The 5,954-nt window shown below is 41.8% G+C and overlaps 1 long non-coding RNA gene across 2 annotated transcripts; it reads right to left on the bottom strand.

Annotated features, from left to right (window-relative positions):
- Window positions 1-3,781: 3,781 nt before the first annotated feature.
- LOC131824975 (uncharacterized) lies at window positions 3,782-4,829 on the bottom strand. Of its 2 annotated transcripts, none has more exons than XR_009351071.1 (3): window positions 4,587-4,829; window positions 4,356-4,505; window positions 3,782-4,016 (listed from the first exon to the last, which is right to left on the bottom strand). It is a non-coding gene; the product is annotated as an uncharacterized LOC131824975 (long non-coding RNA). The 2 variants fall into 2 exon arrangements; XR_009351072.1 differs by having other exon boundaries at window positions 4,356-4,487.
- Window positions 4,830-5,954: the final 1,125 nt, after the last annotated feature.

The following is a 5,954-nucleotide window of genomic DNA, read 5'->3' as shown; positions in this document are numbered from 1 at the left end:
ATATGGAAAGAAAATATTGAAAAAGAGACCCTTTGGGTAGTTTTGGAGGTTCAGAGGAGAGTGGGATGAGAAATATGAGTACTCCTGGCAAGATAGCTCTAGATCTTCCCCAAAAGTATGAGAATCCTATTTTAAGGATGGGAGAAATTATTAAAGGTATATGACATAGTATACTGATGCCCAGTACATAGACTATAGACACAGTGGTATTGCTTTAGAAATACTGCTCCCTTGTGCTGAAAGTGATGCATGATGACTTCAGTCAGAGCCAGTCAGAAGGCACAGTTTGGCTTCACTAAGGCAGAGGATGTTTACACAAAATGTAACTCCTTCCCCTAAGAAAAATACCACCCAGCAAGTCAGCCTATCTAGAAAAGCCACCACAGCATATAATCAGTATGCATTGATTTTCTGCCTTTAGTACCAGAAAGACAAAATCTGGACAATGTTTTCCAAGCTATGAACAACATTATAATTGCTATGCCCAGGAAATCCAACTTGATATTTCCCATCCCAATCAAGGGAGGTGTTTTTGTTTCTTTGTTTAATTCTGTCAATTAATCTGGGAGTATTTTTTTTAAAGATTTTTATTTATTTATTTGACAGACAGAGATCCCAAGTAGGCAGAGAGGCAGACAGAGAGAGAGGAGGAAGCCGGCTCCCCGTTGAGCAGAGAGGGCTCGATCCCAGGACCCTGGGATCATGACCCGAGCTGAAGGCAGAGGCTTTAACCCACTGAGCCACCCAGGTGCCCCTGGGAGTATTTTTTTACTTGGTGAAGATGTAAGCATCCTTATTGTTCCCAAGGAGATCCACAAATAAAGAGATTTAATAAAATTTCATTAATCATATGAAGAACTCTCCAAAAGGGCAAAAAGACAACTGATTTCCAAGTGAAGACATCCAATGTCACTAAGAACATTGCTACTGGATTCCTTCTCTGTTCTTTAACAGTACAGAGAGGTACCTGTCTACCTCTCATTATGGATTCCTTCTCCTACACTGAAGGAGAAACTAAAAAAGACTTATCTAATGGTTTTCATATTGGTTCATCATAGTATTGAGAGAAAAAAAAAATTTCAAGATGCCCTGTGCAAAGCCTTGCCACAGAGTTGAGTTTTGGATAGATGTAAAATAATTAATGGGTAGAATTGAATCCCATGTCTGAAAGTACATGAGTTGTAATTTCATCCTATATATTCAGTACAGCCAGAAACTGAGAGATGAGGGATGGATCTATTTAAGGGGATCTTAAAAGCAACTTATCAATCACTAAGCTTCAGGAAAGAAGTTCCACAACCCCACTCTCAAAGACAAGCTCAGGAAGCACACACAAAACCCATGACAAAACTTGATTATCACTCATCTAACTTTGGAAAATTGTCTACTTGTGCTACCCAGTTTCTAACCGTGGGCTCCCCAGGACTGTGGGGCTATCTTAATAATTTGCCTATCAGTGCAACGTATTCCTACACAAAGGAAATGCTCAAAATATTTGTTGAATATTTCTTTTTTCCTACTGATGAAGGGGTTACTATCTTTACCGAGTTAGAACTATTTAAAATGTTTCTCAGATAAATAGTTTCAAAATCTCCAGTTTTGAGCAAAATGTCATCATTACAAATGATGTGGCTGGGATTTTTTATTGGCATTTTTTCCGACTCTGTTTCTGCTGAGCTCCCTCAGCAGAAAGTCAGAACAAAACAGCAGAAGGCAGGAACTTGTCGTTTCCAAAGTGAGGCTGAATGCTCTATCCAGAACCTGCACAGGAGGGGCCAAAAACTGAACTGTTGACCCTGAGCTTCCCACCCACCTTAGAAGTATCAAAGAATTGAGGTCCAGAAAGTCAGGGAATTAGAGGGACTGAAAGGTTGACAATTATCTGGAAGAAGAGGGGCTTTCTGGAGTAAACAGAGAGCCTGTTTGGCATCCCTGTATGGGATCACTGTTGTTTAGAAACGCAATAGAACTGTCCAGCTCATGCCTGAAAAGAAATCTCCAGGGAGAGCTTGGCTGAGATGGTTCATGGCAGTAGCCAGGAGATTTACAGTAGCTTTATTCTCCACAAGTGCTTGTTTTTCTGGAGCAAAAGAACCCACAGAAGGCATTGGCTTGAAGTCTTTACTCATGGGATCCTGCCCAAGGGGTTTCTGCCAGAGAGAGTTTGAGGGGAGATTATAAATTATCAGCTAAAGGAGAGGCAACTACCTTGCAATAGATCTGCAGTCTGGAGGGACTCAGTCAATACTGGCTTTGTAAATTTTGGGTTCCAATGCAAAATGAAAATGCAGAGTCTCTTTTTTAAAAATTATTAAAAATTTTAAGGTGGTAATGACAGAGCATTAAACTGAGCACAAGGCTTCTCTAAGCATGTGGTCTGGAGATCTACACAGGTCTCACACCCATGAAGCCGGCAGTTCAAATAGTATAATCGCACAGTTCCTAAAACCTCCCAAAGGCTGCTTCAAGAGAAAGAGGCAGATTTAAACTTCTACCACAGTGGAGATAAACAGTGTTAGATTACAGAGATATTCATGAAAGAACACGACTCCTGCTCTTTACCTCTCTTCCAACCCTCCGCTACCTTGTGAAAGGGAAGATGAGTGGAAATGAGGAGAGGGAAATAGCCTTGAATGTTTGTGACTACCTCACCTCTTCTTCCCAGTGCAGGCTTCCAGTGGGAGGCAGAACAAACAAAGGGAGAAATTCAAGTTTGGGAATTTTAAGTATTATACAAGACACACATTTGATTCACTGAAATTAGATACTTGGAGGGAGGAGATAAAAGTAACTGGAAAATCTCTTAACGTCTGAGAAATTATGGGACTTGCCCAAGATGTTATCTAAGTGGTGATGAAAAGAAGCATACCAACATAGAGGGTTTGCAGTTATGGGAAAAAATAAAGGCACTTTATGAACATACCCCCCCCAAATTCTGTTTGTTCACTGGAATGCTTGCAACAGTATTTATTTCCTCAACAATCTGTTGAGTAAACATACACACACTTGCACAAACATGCATGCCCACATACATAGACAGACATTAATATACACTTACATGAACCTAAAGGATGATTTGAGGAGAAGAAATTGAACTTTTGACTTAATGAAGTGACGTTTCATAATTATACGTTATAAGCCCCAGCAAAAATAGAGCTAATAAAACAAACAAAAAGAATATGTACATTTAAAATATTTTTGTTGTCATTCTACTTACATGAGGGAAACTCCCTGGGAATATGAATTGTGGAGGTGGGGGATAATAACTCTAGACCAAGGTAGACATACAAAAAAGTATTGTATGTCTTTGTCAAGTGTTTAATTTTAAAGTTGTCATTAAATCGACTGTGGTATACAGACAAGAAATGTGCTTCTACTGCCCTCAAGTGGTTGTAATTCATCACTGCAGTATTTCTATTTCAAAACTGAAGTTTTCTCTCACAATCACATCCTAAGATGTGATTGTGAGACGTCTGAAAAAAAATGATCTTTAATTTTCAAATACTTTCTAAATAATTAAATAATAAAAGGGACCAAGTAGCTTTATGTAGTTGCATTGAAATATTTCCACCCTAGAGATTTGCAAAATTTTGTCTTCTTTTTAAATTTATCTGTAAATTCTAAGTCACTGGGTAGGGAAAGGGTTTGGCAATAACTTTACAAATTAAACACTGAAAACAGTGCCATTTCATACAAATATTCAGAGAGTATATGGTCTGACCTCTTCCAAGCCCTGTTTGCCTCTTTCCCTTCTACCTCATAAAAAGCTCACCTTCCCTCCTCTTTGACTCCTGGGTCTTTGTAGAACTGGCTGGTTGATCCACCATTTTTCGGCCTTGGCTCCTCCTCGTCGGTTTCAGATGTTGTCAGCTCCCTGAGTCTCAGCCATGCTCTCCACCACCAAACCTGGCCAAAGGGGTTGGGTTCCCTGGACCTTTGGCTCCTGGCATTTATCCTCAAGTATGGCAGGGCTACTCGAGGTCTGCTGGTTCTTAGCAGCATTCTTCATATGCCCCCTAAGGAAGCAAAAACATGCCTAGATGACCTCACACACAAGAGAGCCTGTGTTGATGCAAGAGATCTATCTTGAGCCCTCTTTTTTCTAAAAAAAAAAAAGATTTTATTTATTTACTTATTAATTTTAATTTTTATTGTGTTATGTTAGTCACCATAAAATGCATCATTGGTTTTTGATGCAGTGTTCCAAGATTCTTTTTTTTTTTTTTTTTTTTAAGATTTATTTATTTATTTTGGAGAGAGAGACAGAGTGCAGGAGGGAGGGGCAAAGGGAGAAGGAGAGAGAATCTCAAGCTGACTCCCCACCAAGCACAGAGCCCGAAAAAGCGCTTGCTCACATGACCTGGAGATCATGACCTGAGCCGAAATCAAGAGTCCGAGGGATAACCGACTGAGCCGCCCAGGTGCCCCTCCTTTGTGTGAGATCTGCTCTTCCTCAAATTTCAGCTGCATTAGATTCCCCTGGAAGACTTACAAACCACAAATGTCTGAAAAAAAAAATCACAAATGTCTGCCATCACCCCCCCACCCCATCCCCGTTCGTTCTCTCCCTCTCCCTCAGCCCTCACTCAGTAGATCTAACAGGTTTCCACATGATCGTAATGTTTCTGATCCCAGCACTTTATGAACTGCTCACCTAAACCAGTACTCCTCCGAGCAATTCCTGTGAATGTCCCTTACTTATCCACGGTTTTGGCATCCGCAGTTTCGAGAGTCAGTCTCCAGAAACAGGTGATTCTCCTTCTGACGAATCAGCAGAAGGTCAGTCCCCGCGTCTCGCTGCCTGCGTCGTTCCCTCTCTTCATCTCCTCACGTAGGCGTTGGAGCGTCTCACCTCGTCTCAAGAAGAATGGTGAGTAAACACAGTAAGGAATTTTGAGAGGGAGTTCCCGAGTATACATGTGGTGGGACAAACGTGGTGTAGGTGCATTTCAGTACTTTCTGAGATGTCAGGTGTCCCCTGGGGTTCTTGGAAAGTAGCCTCCGTGGATAAGGGAGAGACTACCCGCAAAAAACAGTAAAGTTATACTTCACACGGGGTAAACTTAAGGGATAAACCTTTGTTAGGGAGAATGCTCTGGATGTTTTTTGTTTGTTTGTTTGTTTTTTTAGGGAGAATGAGGGAGAGAACGTGCGCAAGGGGTATGTGTATGTGTGTGTGGCGGGGACAGAGGGACAGGAAGAGACAAAGTCTTCAGCAGGCTCCATGCTCAGCATGTTGCCCGGTGCCGCAAACCTTGATCTCATGACCCTGAGAAGACCTGACCCCAAATCAAGAGTCCGGTGCTCAAGAGACGGAGCCACTCACGCGCTCCAGGCTCTGGGTGGATTTTGTGTTGCTTGGTCTACCCTTCCCCCTGCCTTGGGTGAGCTTTCCTACATCATTATGAGAACCTGGTAGGGGGCTCTTAGAGGTGAAACCGTGAAAATGGTGGGACCTCTCTTAAGACTACAGCTCCCAGGGCTTTCTCACTCTCAGCTGGTCCACATTCACCTTCCAGCGGTTTGCAAAGATTAGCATTTTGGTATTATGACTGTAGTGGCCTCTGCTTCAGGTAAGCTGCAGGGCTGAGACTCTCTGGATTAGCCCGTGTATTATTTTATTATTGCTACTGTAACAGGTTACCCCAAACTTGATGTCTTAAAACAATACAAATTTATTATCTTTTGGTTCTGGATTCAGAAGTTTGTATGGGTCTCATTGGGCTGGTTGGAAGGGTGACATTTCTTGGGGAAGTTCCATGGTACAATCTTTTGTCTGCGTTTTTTCCACTTCCTGAAGCCCACTTGCATCCCTGATGGTGAATTCATTTCCCCATCTTCCAAACCATTAACATAGGGCAGGGAACTTTACACACTGCCACCTTTATGATTCTCTTCTGTCTCATTCTCCCATTTCTGAGGTACTTTTGTGATTGCATTAGGCCTAGTCAGTA

This window comes from Mustela lutreola, chromosome 2, assembly GCF_030435805.1.
Source record: "Mustela lutreola isolate mMusLut2 chromosome 2, mMusLut2.pri, whole genome shotgun sequence".
Classification (NCBI taxonomy): domain Eukaryota; kingdom Metazoa; phylum Chordata; class Mammalia; order Carnivora; family Mustelidae; genus Mustela; species Mustela lutreola.
Note: the sequence above shows the minus strand (reverse complement) of the source record. Positions and strands in the feature narration are given on the sequence as shown.